We start from the raw sequence: 16,844 nt of genomic DNA, 5'->3' as shown, positions 1-16,844 counted from the left end.
TTGTTAACTGAAGTTAATCAAATGAGAGCATTCAGAGAGAAAAGAACAGAAAGATTATCAGTTTCCCTTTAAAAAACTGTGGATATGTGATCTAGCTTCTTGAGCATCACAGTGACTGATCGGCTCGTGGTGATTGATCACTATGCTGACAGTCATTCTCTACCTATCTCATTCCGTTTTCTAAGAGGCAAAATCCTTCATCAGGAGGAGAGTTCAGCTCTAGCTAAGTTTCCCTTGTCCAGCATGCTCCTCCTCCTCCAACTTGTGGAAACAGTTAAAGGATTGGACTAGGAGCAAAAGTTTGGAATGGTTAAAATGTAGCAACATGTGTTTCCTGAAACAAAATTCCACCATAATAAAAAAGCATTTGAATGCTCCCTTGTAATTCTATTAGACATGTAGCCTTTTTAATGACACAGCCATAATCAGTGATAGGCAGTAGCATAAAGAAGCAAGTGCAAAGCGATTAAGTAATAATAGCGCTACAAAAATGTGTGCTGTAGCTTACCAAACACAACATTTATGAATTATTAGATAGGAGATAAGGCGATGTTATTGGATTGTTTTAAATTTAGTTCTTTTAGGATAGTTACTAATATTAGTTTGTGTGCTGATTTTATAACTATGTGGGCCTTTATATCAGGAAACAACATAACTTACATAATTGACTAATAGCAGAGCAAAAAAAAAATCTAGTTTTTTTAAAGATGATTTTGCAGAATTTTAATAATAATTTTGTTTCAGAATTTTGAAAATTCTTTCCAAACTGTTGATTTAAACTCAAGTCATTTTTGCATACTCCTTGAAACCAGGAAAGGAATAGCATGAATTTGTTTAGCCAGATGTATTCTTTTTTTTTTTTTTTTTTTTTTAATTGAGGCAGAGTGTCACTCTGTTGCCCAGGCTAGAGTGTGGTGGCGTGATCTTGGCTCACTGAAACCTCCGTCTCCTGGGTTCAAGCTATTCTTTTGCCTCAGCGTCCCGAGGAGCTGGAATTACAGGCACCTGCCACGATGCCTGGCTAATTTTTGTATTTTTAGTAGAGATGGGGTTTCACCATATTGGCCAGGCTGATCGTGAACTCCTGAGCTCAAGTGATCTGCCCGCCTTGGCCAGATGTATTCTTTTAGCTTTCCTTCTGCGCCCCAACCCTAATACACCTGAGAAAAATATTCATCTGTTCGGATACTCAATATGCCATCTTTTCCTCCTGCCCAAGGACGCTACCTAAACATTTTGTTTTTAAACATTTTGTCCTTGCTTTGGGACTTCATGTCATTTGTGAAACTGCGATACTCTTGGGAAGGGTTTTGATGCTTTTCAGTATTTATAGTGTAAAGGAGAGGTTACAATGAGGAGGATAAAAGTCCTAGAAAGAGAATTAGGGTGCAAAAGACCTTGTAGTTTAGGGTTGGCTTAATCTACTGTAAACGTGTAAACCATGTTTTTAGTATTAGTGTATAACAGGACACAAGTGTTTGCCTAGTTATAGAGATTATTTTAATTAAATCTAGGGTGTTTTTCTTCTGCTATAAGCATTTTTAAAATTCAGTTACTCAGGGGTACGAATATAGCATTTTATGTGTATTTGTGAAACTTGCTTTAGTAAATTAAGGGAAATGCCTAATGACTCACGCAGAATTATAGAGCTGAAAAGGGATTTTGAGAGATAATTTAATCCACTCTTCATTTACAAATGAAACAGAGGCTCAGAGTTGAGAAATGTCTTTTGGGAGTGTTCCTAATTATTAATTGATAGTATTGTTGAATTCTTTTAAATTTTCTTGTGAGTTCACATTTATGAGTTACAGTAGTTGAAATGAAGTAGTTGGAATAACAGAATGTATTTTATTTATAGTTAAAGTAGTTTTAGTTGAGGCCTGCATCAGAATTCTTCAGTGTTTCGTTGTAATGCAGAGGCATACTGTATGGCACACATGAGAAACTAATTTTATGTTTCCCAATAATAATGTTTTAAACCAAGTTTAGAGACTTTTTTTAAGTTGTACTCTGTAGGTGCCAGGACAGATGACATTCATAAAATGAATGCTGTTTTTAAAAAACTTTTTCTTTATGGTTTCAGAGATTTATATCTTTGGATTTTAGTTATTAAAGATGTGTTAAATGGGTTGTGTACCAGCAGCCATTTCAAGGCCCTTTACACGTTTTGTTTTTTATGTTATTACCTTTTCAGAAGCCGTAGTTACTGTTATCTAAATCCCATTTCAAAGATAAGTAAACTGACGATATAGTTAAGTGGTAGATTTAGAATTTTAGCCCTGGCATAGTCTCATTCCAGAGCTCACAACTCTACTGTTCCCTAATTGAGATACATCCAAGGAGAGTAGTCCAATTATTAGTCCAGTTTTTAAGAGTGTTCATTTTATACATACTTAAACCCAGAGCTACTAATTTTTAGTACAAATATGAAACATATAGGGAGGTCTTAGTGACCAATTCACTGATGTGATTAACCTATAACACATTAAAGTGAAATATGGATTTACTTACTGCTTATTTGCATATTGCAAGGACTGGTAATTGCTGATAAATTCGGGACAGCTCAAGGAAATGATGCCTAATTACATATATCTTCAAAAGGAAGGCATACATATTTCTGAAGCTGCAATTTGAAAATGAATAATCTCCACTGAACTATATTTTACTCATTGTGTATTGTGTGCTCATTAATGACTGCACAAAACACAAATGAAAGTAAAAAAAAAATAGAAGAACTTAAGAAAGTAATCAAGTATTTATTTCAATCTCAGTTCTATGCTGAACGCCATGGTATATACAAGAAAACTAAGGCATGATCTTATACTTGAGGTTTACAGTTTAGTTTCAAAGATGAAACTAATATGTGTGAAATAGTTATGGATGGCTTATTAGCATTTAGTTATTTGGGGAGAATAATAAGGGCTGTAGTATTTGGAGGATGATTTATGAAGAAGCCAAACTTGATCAGATCTTGGAAGAGCGTGAATAGGATGTGATCGATACATGGGAAGGAGGACTTCAACAATCTAGGATGTGAGCTAAACTGAAAGCTCCATAATGGCAGGGTTTATTTCTTTTTCATTCATTCTCTATTCAAGTGATAGCCTCCTGCATGGTATTAAATAATTCCCAGTAAATATTTTACTGATGAAGGGAAGACATGAAGGAGTTTCAAAGTATTTGGGGGATGGGTCAGTTAGGAAATTGCCCTACCTGGAATTCAGATATTTCTATTGGGAGCTGTGGGACAGCAAGTAGTTTATTTACTCATCTTGCCTTATTTCAGAAGGATTTTAAATGGGGCAGAATGGTTTGCAATTTATTTGATAGGCAGTAGTAGATTGTGTAGATCATTAAGCAAAAGAATAATAAAAGGTAAATTTATGCAGTATTAGTCTGGGTCTAGTATTTTATTTATTTATTTATTTATTTATTTATTGAGACAGAGTCTCACTCTGTTTCCCAGGCTGGAGTGCAGTGGCGCAATCTTGGCTCACTGCAAGCTCTGCCTCCCGGGTTCACGCCATTCTCCTGCCTCAGCCTCCCCAGCAACTGGGACTACAGGCGCCTGCCACCACGCCCGGCTAATTTTTTTGTATTTTTTTTGTGTGTGTTTTTTAAGTAGAGATAGGGTTTCACCGTGTTAGCCAGGATGGTCTCGATCTCCTGACCTCGTGATCCGCCCACCTCGGCCTCCCAAAGTGCTGGGATTATAGGCGTGAGCCACCGCGCCTGGCCATTTTATTCTATTTTTAACAGCTTTATTGAGTTATAATTCACATACCATAAAGTTTACTCTTTTAAAGTGTGTAATTGAGTAATTTTTAGTATAGTCACAAGGTTGTGCAACCATTTCCAGTCAATTTTATTTTATTTTTTAATGCCTGGATGCTACTTATTGGAATCTAGTCAATTTAGAACATTTTCATGACCCCAAAAAACCCCACACCCAGTGGCAGTCATTCTCATTACCTCTACCCTCAACCCTTGGCAAACACTAATTTACTTTCTGTCTTTATGGATTTGCCTAGTTTGGCCATTTCATGTAAATGGAATCATAGAATCTGTGGCTTTTTGTGACTGATTTCTTTCATGGGGCAACTGCTGACTGCTGTAGTTGTCTTCAGTGGGGATAGTTGGACGTGTAGCAAAGGGATCGGGAAGACATGGTTGAGAATCTTTGAAAGCAAAATTAAAGGAATGGGTAGAGGGATAAAGGGAGGCCTATGGATAAAGGAAAATCATCTTGGGAGGGAAATGTTTACCGAATACTTAGTGATTTCTATTCACTATTAGGTCGTTTAATACTTATGACAACCTCTGAATTTAGTTTTATTCCCTATGCATTAGGAATAGTCTATGATCACAGGATCACAGGCTAGTAAATGGTGGAACAAGCATTCACTAGTGTCTTTTTAATTTCAAGGTTCATGTTCTTTTCTCCCCACTAGTGAAAAGCAAGTTAAGATTTTAAGGTTTAGGCTTGAAGGGACCAGGAGAATGTTTCTGTTGACACAGAGTAGGCGTCCGGGTTCTTCCTCTCAACAGTCCATCAGTATTTTTGTGTCAGGTTAAACATTGACTTGCATGTAGTGAGAAAAATATTGGAAGGAATTGGAAAAGTTTTTTAAACCATTGCTGTTTATCTTTATAGCTAATATTGTCTTACTCTACTTGACAAATTTCCCTGTGAATTAGCCACTACATTCTTACTTTAAAAGTGTCTGGCTGGGCACAGTGGCTCATGCCTTAATCCCAGCACTTTGGGAGGCCGAGGCCGGCGGATCACCTGAGGTCAGGAGTTTGAGACCAGCCTGACCAACATGGAGAAACCCCATCTTTACTAAAAACACAAAATTAGCTGGGCGTGGTGGCACATGCCTGTAATCCCAGCTACTCAGGAGGCTGAGGCAGGAGAATCGCTTGAACCCGGGAGGCAGAGGTTGTGGTTGGCCAAGATCGTGCCATTGTACTTCGGCCTGGGCGATAAGAGCGAAACTCCGTCACAACAACAACAGCAACGACAAAGTTTCTAACACCAAATTACCTTTTTGAGTTTTGGTATTGTATGACGAAAACTAAGTTGAGAATTGAGATATTATGGGAGTAAGCATTGGGATCAATTTGTAAAGCTCTATTTTCATTTGGGATTTATTTGGTAATCATATCTTACATAAAATTATGTAAGATGTGCTTTATTTTTATGATATGGTAAGGGTATAAGCAAATCATTCATACTAGGATAGAATTATTTGAACTTTAGTGGTTGTCAGTATTAACGTTTTGGAAAGAGTTGTGCTAGATCCTTAAAGTCTCTTCTATCCTTAAGTTCTGGGGTCTTGTATTTATTTTGTTACATCATTTCATTTGTTGAACTATTGAAAGTTAAAACTTGTTCCATATATAGAGGCACAGGCAGAGTAGATTTAGCATCATTCTTAAGGGCCCTATAATTTTCAGAATTATAATGGAACATTGGCTTCAAAGTCACCACTATATTAACCCCTAACAAGAGAGTATAATTGTACATGCTTTTAATGTACAAGCATTTGAAGTTTGTAAAATTAAAAATAATATCCAAGGCAAGGGATGTTAATGCTCTTACAGTACAGGCATAAATTGTTTTATTACTGAAAAAGGTTCTTTCTTTTAATGGATTTCTTTTCTTTTAGATAAGTACAGTCAATAATATAACAGATACCTGAATTCATTGTTTTAAGGAACAAAACAGCGTTATTGGTGACTGTCCCCGAATCCACTTCCCCTTTCCTCAGAGGCAATTACTGTTGTGACAGACTCACCTTTTTTTTTTTTTTTTTGTATAAAACTCATCTTTCTTTTGCTGTTGATTTCTGCCAGTCCAGCCTCCTCTCTCACCTAGCCTTCTTATATTTCTACTGTTATTCTTCTAGTCACCAAGGCTTTGATAGCTTCAAAAGTGCTTTTGAATTCTTTTCTCTATATTCCTTTCTCTAAGCAAGTCATTTTTCAAGTCCCTTACAACTTCCCTTTCCCAGCCAAAATCAGCATTGTAGATTTTTTTCATTGCTGCCTTACTAAGAGCTTTTCTTTGTATTTAACTTGCTTCTCTAAGGCACAAAGAAACATTTTTGGTTTAGTTTTTCTTTTCTTTTTGGAGACAGAGTCTCTCTCTGTCACCCAGGCTGAAGTGCAGTGACGTGATCTTGGCTCACTGCAACTTCTTTCTCCTGGGTTCAAGCGATTCTCCAGCCTCAGCCTCCTGAGTAGCTGAAATTACAGGTGCTCATCACCACGCCTGGCTAGTTTTTATATTTTTAGTAGAGATGGAGTTTTGCCATGTTGGCCAGGGTGGCCTCAAACTCCTGACCTCAGGTGATCACCCGCCTGGACCTCCCACAGTGCTGGGATTACAGGCATGAGCCACTGCTCCTGGCCACAACGTGATGTTTTGATATAAGGAAATCTTGTGTCATGAGTCTTACAGTCAAGCTAATTAATGTATTTGTTACCTTTTTTGTGTGATAACACTTAAGATCTCCTTTAGGCAAATTTTAACTGTAAAATACTGTATATTATTAACTATAGTTACTATGCTATAGCTTAGATCTCTAGTACTTATTCATCTTATAACTGGAAACTTGTACACGTTGATCAACATCTCTCCAATTCCTCCATCTCTCAATACCTGGCAACTGCCATTCTACTTATTTCTCAGGTTCTATTTTAGATCCCCATATATGAATACATTGTTTTCCTTATCTTTGATTTTCAGTAGTTTGACTTTGTGCCTAAGTGTGGTTTTCTTTATATTTATTCTGCTTGGGTGTTCTTGAGCCTCTTAAATCTCTAAATTTCTTTCACTAAATTGGGAAAATTTTTGGCTACTATTTCTTTTTATTTGTTTGTTTCTAAGACTGAGTCTGTGTCGCCCAGGCTGGAGTGCAGTGGCGCAGTCTTGTCCCACTGCAACCTCTGTCTCCGAAGTTCAGTGATTCTTGTGCCTCAACTTCCTGAGTAGCTGGGATTACGGGCTCGCACCACCATGCTCGGCTAATTTTTTTGTTTGTTTATTTTTGAGATGGAGTCTCGCTCTGTTGCCAGGCTGGAGTGCAGTAGTAGTGCGATCTCGGCTCACTGAAACCTTCACCTCCCGGATTCAAGCGATTCTCCTGCCTCAGCCTCCCATAATTTATTTTTAGTAGAGGTGGGGTTTCGCCGTGTTGGCCATGCTGGTCCTGAACTCCTGGCCTCAAGTGATCCGCCTGCTTCGGCCTCCCTAAGTGCTGGGATTACAGGCATGAGCCAACCCGTCTAGCCCGCCGCTATTTCTTTTAAAAAATATTTTTACTACACTCTCTTCTCCTTCTGGGACTTCAGTGTGTCACTTTTTCTTTTCTTTTCTTTTTTTCTTTTTTTTTTTTGAGACGGAGTCTTGTTCTGTTGCCCAGACTGGAGTGCAGTGGCTCAATCTCAGCTCACTGCAAGTTTTGCCTCCTGGGTTCACGCCATTCTCCCACCTCAGCCTCCCAAGTAGCTGGGACCACAAGCGCCTGCTACCGCACCCATTCAATTTTGTTACTTTATTTTTAGTAGAGACGGGGTTTCTTTGTTAGCCAGGATGGTCTCGATCTCCTGACCTCATGATCTGTCTGCCTGGGCCTCCCAAAGTGCTGAGATTATAGGTGTGAGCCACTGCGCCTGGCTGTGTGTGTCACCTTTTTGATATTGTCCTTGATAAGTCCCTGAAGCTCTGTTATTTTCTCTTTCTTTGTTTTTTTGCCCACCCTGTTTTCAGAATGAATAATTTCTACTGCTCGGCCTTTATTTTTGTTTATCTGGTGATATTTCCTTTATTATCAATTGCAAGTCTATGTTAATACTCATTGTTGATTCGAAGTCTTTATCTGATAATTCCAGCATTTGGGTCATCTTAGAATTGCCTTCTGTTGAGTGTCTTCTGGGAGAATGGGTTACGTTTTCCTGATTCTTCCTACGTGAAGTAATTTTGGTTTGTAAGAATGTAACACTCTTGTTTATTCATTCTCTTGTTAAACATTTGTTTTGCTTCCAGTTTTGGGTCTTTATGAACTATGCTGTTGTGAACATACATGTACACAATCATGTGGACAACTGTTTTTGTTTTTCTTGTGTGGATTCTAACTAGAGGTAGAATTCCTGGGTCAGATGGTAAGTGATTGCTAAATTGTTTTCCTAAGTGGCTGTATCATTTTACATTCTAACTAGTAATGTTTTTACTTTTGTTGTTGTTGTTATACAGCCCTCCCTCTAACAAGTAATGTTTGAAAGCACCTCAGTGCACTTTTAATTTGCATTTAAAAAATCCCATGGAGTTGAGTGTCCTTTTGTTTAATAACCATTTTTCTTTTTCTGGGAATGGTTAGTGTCTTTTGCCTTTCCTTCTTTTGTTTCCTCTCTTCCTTCTCCATCCCTCCCTTGTCATGAACATCTAGGTACCCTTTATATGTTGAAGAGATTATCTCTGTCTCTCAGTGTAGATAATTTTTCTCTATTACTCATTTTTTCTTTTGGCTACTTTAGGTGTGTTTTTGTAAAGAAGTTTTTAATCTTTACATAATTGAAATAAACTTTTTCAGTGTATGGATTTTAAGTTAGAAAGTCTCCTGCACTCCAGGGTTATAAACTATATCACGTTTTCTTTTAAACCTTATATTTGATATATTTAGATTTATCCTGCTTTAACATGTGCAGTAGGTATCCAGTATTATTTTCTTTCTCATAACTGCTGAGGCTGGCAGGTCACGAGGTCAGGCATTCAAGACCAGCCTGACCAACATGGTGAAACCTCGTCTCTACTAAAAATACAAAAATTAGCTGGGCATGGTGGCGGATGCCTATAGTCATAGCTACTTGGGAGGCTGAGGTAGGAGAATCACTTGAACCCAGGAGGCAGAGGTTGTAGTGAGCCAAGGTGGCGCCACGGGACTCCAGCCTAGGCGACAGAGCAAGACTCCATCTCAAAAAAAAAAAAAAGTGTGTGGTAGAATACTCATAAAGTTTACTGTTTAACCATTTCTAATTGTGCAGTTTAGTGGCATAAAGTACATTCACATTATTGTCTAGCCATCACCATCCTCCATGATCCAGAACTTTTTTATCTTCTCAAACTGAAACTCTACCCATTAAACAGTAACTTCCTATTCTCTCCCCACATGCAAAGTCCCAGGCAAATACCATTCCGCTTTCTGTCTTTATGAATTTGACTTTTCTTTTTTGTTTTTTTTTTTTGAGGTGGAGTGTCACTCTGTCGCTCGGGCTGGAGTGCAGTGGCTGGATCTCAGCTCACTGCAAGCTCCGCCTCCTGGGTTTGCGCCATTCTCCTGCCTCAGCCTCCCGAGTAGCTGGGACTACAGGCGCCCACCACCACGCCCGGCTAGTTTTTTTTGTATTTTTTTTTAGTAGAGACGAGGTTTCACCATGTTAGCCAGGATGGTCTCGATCTCCTGACCTCGTGATCCACCCGTCTCGGCCTCCCAAAGTGCTGGGATTACAGGCTCGAGCCACTGCGCCCGGCCGAATTTGACTTTTCTAGGTACCTCCTGTAAGTGCAATTGTACAATAGTTGTCCTTTTGTGATTGGTTTATTTTACTTCTACTGTATTCAAGGTTCATCCATGTTGTAAGCACGTATCATGTGTTTCCTTTTTAAGGCTGAATAATACTCCATTGGAAGTATATATCATATTTGGTTTATCCATTCACATGTTGATGGATGCTTGGGTTGCTTCCACCTTTTGGTTATTGCGGATATTGCTGCTATGAACATGCATGTACAAATACCTGTTCAAGTTCCTGCTTTCAGTTCTTTTGGGTATATACCCAGAAGTGGAATTGTTGGGTTGTATATTTAATTTTTGGAGGAACTATTTTATAGTTTTCCACAGCACTGCACCATTTTAAACTCTCACCAGCATTGCACAAGGGTTTCAATTTCTTTACATTTCCCCAACATTTGTTATTTTCTGTTTTTTTTTTTTGATAGTAGCCATCCTAATGGGTGTGATGTGGTATTTCATTCTGGTTTTGATTTGCATTTTCTTTATTATTAGTGAGGTTGAACATCTTTTCATGTGTTTATTGGCCATTTGTATATTTTCTTTGGAGAAATGTCTGTACAAGTTCTTTGCTCATTTTTCAGTTGGGCTTTTTTCGATTGTTGTGTTGTTCTTTATTCGGGATATTAATCCCTTACAGATAGTGATTTGCAAATATTTTCTCCCATTCTGTAGATTGCCTTTGCACTGTGTTGACTGTGTCCTTTGATACACGAAGGTTTTTACTTTTAATGAAGTTTTTCTCTTTTTTTCTTTTGTTACTTGTGCTTTGGTGTCATAGTCAAGAGATTATAGCCAAATTTAGTATCATGAAGCTTTTCACGTTATGTTTTTTTCTAAGAGTTTTATAGTTTTAGCTCTTGTGTTTAGGTCTCTGATCCACTTGGAGTTAACTTTTGTGTATGGTATAAGGTAAAGGTACAACTTCATTCTTTTGCATATGGATATCCAGTTTTCCAGCACCATTTGTTCAAAAGACTGCCCCTTTTTCATCTTAGTAGTTATGGCATCCTTATTAAAAATCATTTAATTATATATGTGAGAGTTTATTTCTGGGCTCCTTATTCTGTTAGTCCTTATGCCAGTACCATACTGTTTTGGTCACTATAGCTTTGTAGTAACTTTTAAAATGAGAAAGTGTGAGATCTCCAACTTTGTTCTTTTTCAAGATTATTTTGCCTATTCAGGATGCTGTGAGAGTCATATGAATTTTAGGATGGATTTTTCTATTTCTGCAAAAATGTTATGAGGATTTGGATGGTAATTGCCTGAATCTGTGGATCGATTTGGGTAAATAGCTTTCAGATATGCAAGTTTGTCCCAAGTCTGAATGCTATACTAAATGCAGTTGTCCAGATGGCAAAGTTAAGAAAAAAATGAAGCCATTTAAACCTATTTTTAAAGCTTATTAGGAGGGAATGAGATCAGATTGCTTACTAGCTGTCCAAAAAAGAGTTTTTGCCAAAAGTAACTTAGAGCAGGGGAGAAGCTGCTTTTATGAATTACTTTTTTGTTTATTTTTTATTGTAATTTTATAATAATTTTTTTAAAGACGTGGTCTTGCTCTGTTGCCCAACTGGAGTGCAGTGGGGCAGTCATAGCTCCTCCATGGCTCAAGTGATCCTCCCAGCCTCCCAAGTAGCTAGGACTACAGGTGTGAGCTGCTATGTCCAGCTGATTTTTAAATTTTTTGTGGAGATGGAGATCTCGACTTGTTGCCCAGGCTGGTGTTCACCTGTTGTCCTCAAGTGACCTTCCTGCTTTGGCCTCACAAAGTGCTGGGACTACAGGCGTGAGCCATCACACCCAACTCATAAATGACCTTTATGAATATCCAGGAAAACTTTACAGAAAATTGCAAGGGCTATGGAAAAATAAATTACACTGGTAGGATTTATAAATTCAAAGCAAAAATTTATTTTGGAAAAGTAAGGTTAAAAGCGGGTTGTGGCCAGGCGTGGTGGCTGACACCTGTAATCCCAGCACTTTGGGAGGCTGAGGCCGGCCGCTCACCTGAGGTCGGGAGTTGGAGACCAGCCTGACCAACATGGAGAAACCCTATCTCTACTGAAAGTACAAAATTGACCAGGCATGGTGGCTCATGCCTGTAATCCCAGCTACTTGGGAGGCTAAGGCAGGAAAATCGCTTGAACCTGGGAGGTGGAGGTTGCGCTGAGCCGAGATCTCGCCATTGCACTCTAGCCTGGGCAACAAGAGCAAAACTGTCTCAAAAAAAAGAAAACAAAACAAAAAACAAGAGCCTTGAATTTAAACATAGTGATTACATCCTTAAATTATAATTTTAAAAGTTCATATGTCAAGTGCCAATTAATTGTTAGGCAACAGTTTTTTGTTTTAGTCAAAGAAAAAGCGAGAAAAACTCTTCTACCATCTGCTTGTACAAAATTTCTTCTTTATGGTGACTATCTAATTTTTAGAGTCCATAAAAATATCTTAATAATATGTAGTTATTTCATGTGTAAAACTCAATAGAATTGGTAGGTTAATGGAGGCTAGTTTACATTTGAAAAGCTTTTATTTTGAAGTTTTAAACAAATTTAGTATTTAATATACTTTCTCATTTTTTTTCTTTTTTCTTATTATTATAAAGAAAATTCAAATGAAGTTTGTAAGCAAAACTTATATAGCTGTACCTAAATCCCCTCCAGTTTACTTGACTGTGCTTCTCTAATACTACTGTATTTTACTTGTGTTAATTTGAAAATGGTTGGGGATATACGTTGTCCCATTGTATCCTTTTAACTCAGTTCAGCATTTCCTTCAGGTCTTTCTGGACTCAACTTTTAAATCTCTTCTTGTCCTTAAATGTTTCGTATCTCCTATATGAGCGTTAAAATATTTTTATATGAGTGTTAAAAAGTATTTTTTTTAGTCTCAGATTTCTACGGTTCTATTCTTATTTTTAAAATTATTGCAGTGTATTTTCTGTATGCTTGTTCTCTGAACTTTGACTTGTGGTTTTTTTTTTTTAGTTTCAAATCTTAATTTTTAAAGTTTGCTAATAATATAAGACAAGTGGTTTTAAAGAGTGATGTTTTTTGGTCATTCAGCACTTTCCTCCCTGATGGAGAAAATGTGAGTTTTGAAGGTTGAGCCTTCAAACCTTTTTTAAAAGTTTAGGAGATAACTTTATTTTTTTAGATTGTATCCTGTACCACATTTTTTTTTTTGAGCCAGGAACCAAATTAGTTTTTAGAGTCTAAGCAATTTATAAAGTTAAGTAAACTGTGATATTTCCCCTCATATTTTTTAAGAATTGGTGAAAATACTGTTGTCTTTGATTATTATCAAATGCTGTAATTTAGCAGTCTGCAGAACTAATGTAGACAGACTTTACATGATTTAGTTCTCTTGGGATATTAAAAATTTAAATCTAAGGTAGTAGAACGTTAGTTGCTGCTCCCCAAAATGTAGTGGATTATTTTGCTGTGGCATTTAAAATGCATTAGAGGTAATTAAGTAAATTACGGTATATCCATACAGTTGGATACCATATGCATTTATTTTTGTGTTTTGGGAATAGCATATTTGTTTTATGTATTGACTGTTTTGTATTAGGTTCATTCGATTCTTTTGGTGTTTATTATGAAAGTAATTCATTGATGAATATACTCAGCCTAGGAAATTCGATTTTGGCCAGGAATGGGGTCTTGATCAGTCTGGTAAGCTAGTTAAATGAATGTTTCTTAAGGGAATTTCTACTGCAGTGTGGTCTGTACTTCAAATATGACTGTTGTATTTAGGAGATGGTATTTACACACATAAAAATATGTGTGACTTGTAGTTGAAATGAAGAGTAATTGAAAGAAAGGATGCCTGATAGTTAAAATGATCAAGAAAGACTTCCTGGAGAAGTTTTAAGTTGTGATAAAAGCTTTTCTTTTTTTTTTTTTTTTTTTTTTTTTAAAGCGGGTGCAGTGTGAGCGTAGATAATGTGGGGGAGGGGGAATGGACAAGATACAGGGGAAGAAAGAGTAGCAGGTGTAGTTAAGCTTAGAACTGGGTTTATGTAAGCGAGTGATAGCAGATGCTTATAAAAATTGGAAATGATTATGGAGAACTTTAATATTCAGCTGCAGGAATCAGAGAATGATATAATTGTTCATGTGGATGGACCTTTAGGAACAATTTTACAATGAATAATTTTACAGAAATGGAAACAAGCTTGTACTTAATCTTGTAGGCAATAGAGCATCATTTGAAGATTTTTGAGTTAGGCCGTTTGAAATTGGGAAATACATATTTGGTCTTCAACCCTGTTTTCAGACATACAACTCCTAAAATTCTTAGAAACTCCAAAGTGATGTCTGTTTGAGTGCTAATGGGATGACTGTTGGCTGGCAGCCCCTAGGTAACTTCAAGATGGGGCTGGTCACTTGAAAGACCGAGGCATGATTAGTGAATTGGGACTTCCAGCCCCACCCTCCAACCACTGGGGCTGAAGGTTAAGTTGATGAACAATGGTTTAATCAATCCTGTCTGCACTGAAGCCTTTATAAAAACCCCAAAGGACAGGATTTGGAGAGCTTTCAGATAGCCGAACACGTGGAAGTTCTGGGAGGGTGGTACGCTCGAGAGGGTGTGGAACGTCCACGTCTCTTCCCACACACCTCACCCTGTGTGTGTCTTTATCTGTATGCTTTGTAATATTATTTATAGTAAACCAGCTAATGTGTTTCTCTGAGTTTTGTGAGCCACTTTAGCAAATTAATTGAACTCAAAGAGTTCATCTTCAAGCTGGTGAGTCAGAAATTCCAGAGGCTGGGGCTTGTGACTGGTGTCTGAAGAAGAGGGGCAGTCTTGGGGACTGAACCTTCAACCTGTGAATTCTGATGCTATCTCCAGGTAGATAGTACTGGAATTGAATTGCAGAACACCCAGCTGGTGTCCACGGAAGAACTGATTGCTTTTTTGTTGTTGGGAGAGACCCTGCACACATTTGGTGTTGGGAGAAACCCTCCACACATTTGGTCACGGAAGTCTTCTGTGTTGATTGTTGTGGTGGTGGTGTGAAAGCAGAGGAAAAAACAATTTGAGCATTGGTTTTTAGGTATATTATTCTCTTGTCCTTTGTAGGAGTTCTAGAGTTGAAAATACTGTTTTGTCCTGTTTTAGGGTATTGTTGGATATAGCAACTTGAATTGCAGTGGTGACAAATAAAAGTAGAGAGATTAATATATGGGATCAGACCAAGGAATAGTTAGGTGTTAATAATTCACTAAGTATTGGTCAGATAGTAGTAGGCTTTTAGATAGAGTGTTTTAGTTCAACAGTTTTAGACTGCCTTGTATTAAACAAGTTTTTATTTTCATATAGTATACTAGTCAGTTCCATTTGTCCACCGGTAAGGTATTAAACTATACTGGATGGGAAGGAGAGCACCTAACATAGTAGGAGCAGTGTTAATAGTGGCTTGGTGGCATGAAATGGGTTGGAGTGTTGAGAAATTGTCAGCTGTTTTTATGGTTAAGGAGTTTAATGTGGTGTCAGGGCAGCTGGGAGAGGTCAGAGGCCAAATAATAAATGGACTTTTTTGTGTACCTTACAAGGAAATTTTTGTTTTGTTTTGTTTTAAAAAACATGGACAGTGGGGAACTGTTGAAGAGGTTAGTCAGTAGACCAATATCACTTTTTTTTTTTTTTTTTTAAACAGATTACGGTTTCCCCTTATTTTTGATGATTTACTCTATTTGGCACACCCTTTTTTTTTTTTTTTTTTTTTTTAAGACAAAGTCTTGCTCAGTCACCCAGGCTGGAATACAGTGGCATGATCTTGGCTCACCGAAACCTCCGTCTCATGGGTTCAAGCAATTCTCCTGCCTCACCTTCCTGAGTAGCTGGGATTACAGGCGCCTGCCATTACGCCCTGCTAATTCTTGTATTTTAATAGAGATGGGGTTTCCCATGTTGGTCAAGCTGGTCTCGAACTCTTTACCTTAAGTGATCGTCTCTCCTCGGCCTTGGCACACTCAGTTCTTGAACTTAATTTAGAGGCTAAAATATTCCCCAAAGGTATTATTTATTTATTTGTTTATTTTGTGAGACAGAGTCTCATTCTGTCTCCCAGGCTGGAGTGCAATGGTGTGATCTCGGCTCACTGCAACCTCCACCTCCTGAGTTCAAGCGATTCTCTTCCCTCAGCCTCCCAAGTAGCTGGGATTACAGGTGTCCACCGCCACGCCTGGTTAATTTTGTATTTTTAGTAGAGTTGGGGGTTTACTCATGTTGGTCAGGCTGGTCTTGAACTCATGTCCTCAAGTAATCCACCTGCCTCAGCCTCCCAAAGTGCTGGGATTACAGGCACGAGCCGCTGCTCACAGCCTAATTTCTATAGTTTTAGTAGCGAGGGTGTTTCACCATGTTGGCCAGGCTGGTCTCAAACCTCTGTAGCCCAGTAAGTTTTTTTTTTTTTTTTTTTTCCATTTTATCTTAGAAAAAAAGATTCTACAGATATTAAGAGTCCAAGAATGTCACAGCAATTACTTGTCTGCTATTTAGCAGTGAGTTTGAATATGGAATAAAATAAAATGTTATATTCTCTTTAAAGCCTGCTTACAGTTAATAGCTTTTCCCACATAGCTAGAAAGTGTCCAGCTATCTCCTAAGTAGCCCCCACATACTGCTTGTCAGAGCTCAGCTTTTATAATATCTGATCCTTATTTATGTTGTTGTTATTTTGTTAGAAGAATATAGGCCAAATCTGCTGTGACAAAACATTAAATATTTAATTTGGTATGAAATGATGTACAGTGAAAAAAATCTCCCTCTCATTTCTGTTCATCACCTCCCCAGTTCCCTTTTTTGGAGACAACCAAAATTATTCTTGTATAGTCTTCTAGAGATATCTTGTGCCTATACAAAATATTTTATATGTTTTTACTCCTCCCCATTACTTTTATACAGATATACCATACTTGATACATTATTCTGTGTCTTTGTTCAATTAGTAATACATTTTGGAAATTGTTTCATATCGCTGTACTAAGAGCTTCCTCAGTCTGTGTTTTGTAGCTGCATAATGTTCCATAGTATAAACTTAGCATATTTCAATAGTTTCCAGTTTGATTGTTATTTCCAGTCTTTTGCTGTTAGAAGCAAGATTGTAGCTAATGACCTTGGTTGTATATTATTTCACATATATTCCTGAAGGATCAATTTCTTGAAGTGGAATTTCTTTTCAAAAGCTCTAGGCATTTATAATTTTGATACAATTGTGAAAGTGTGGTTAAATGAAGTGAAACTATGGAG

At 37.6% G+C, this 16,844-nt stretch overlaps 1 protein-coding gene across 2 annotated transcripts in view; it reads left to right on the top strand.

Moving 5' to 3' along the window:
- Positions 1-16,844, top strand: part of ACTR3 (actin related protein 3) — a 71,750-nt gene that overhangs the window by 6,619 nt on the left and 48,287 nt on the right. The gene's annotated exons all lie outside the window — the stretch shown is intronic.

This window comes from Macaca mulatta, chromosome 12, assembly GCF_049350105.2.
Source record: "Macaca mulatta isolate MMU2019108-1 chromosome 12, T2T-MMU8v2.0, whole genome shotgun sequence".
NCBI lineage: Eukaryota > Metazoa > Chordata > Mammalia > Primates > Cercopithecidae > Macaca > Macaca mulatta.
Note: the sequence above shows the minus strand (reverse complement) of the source record. Positions and strands in the feature narration are given on the sequence as shown.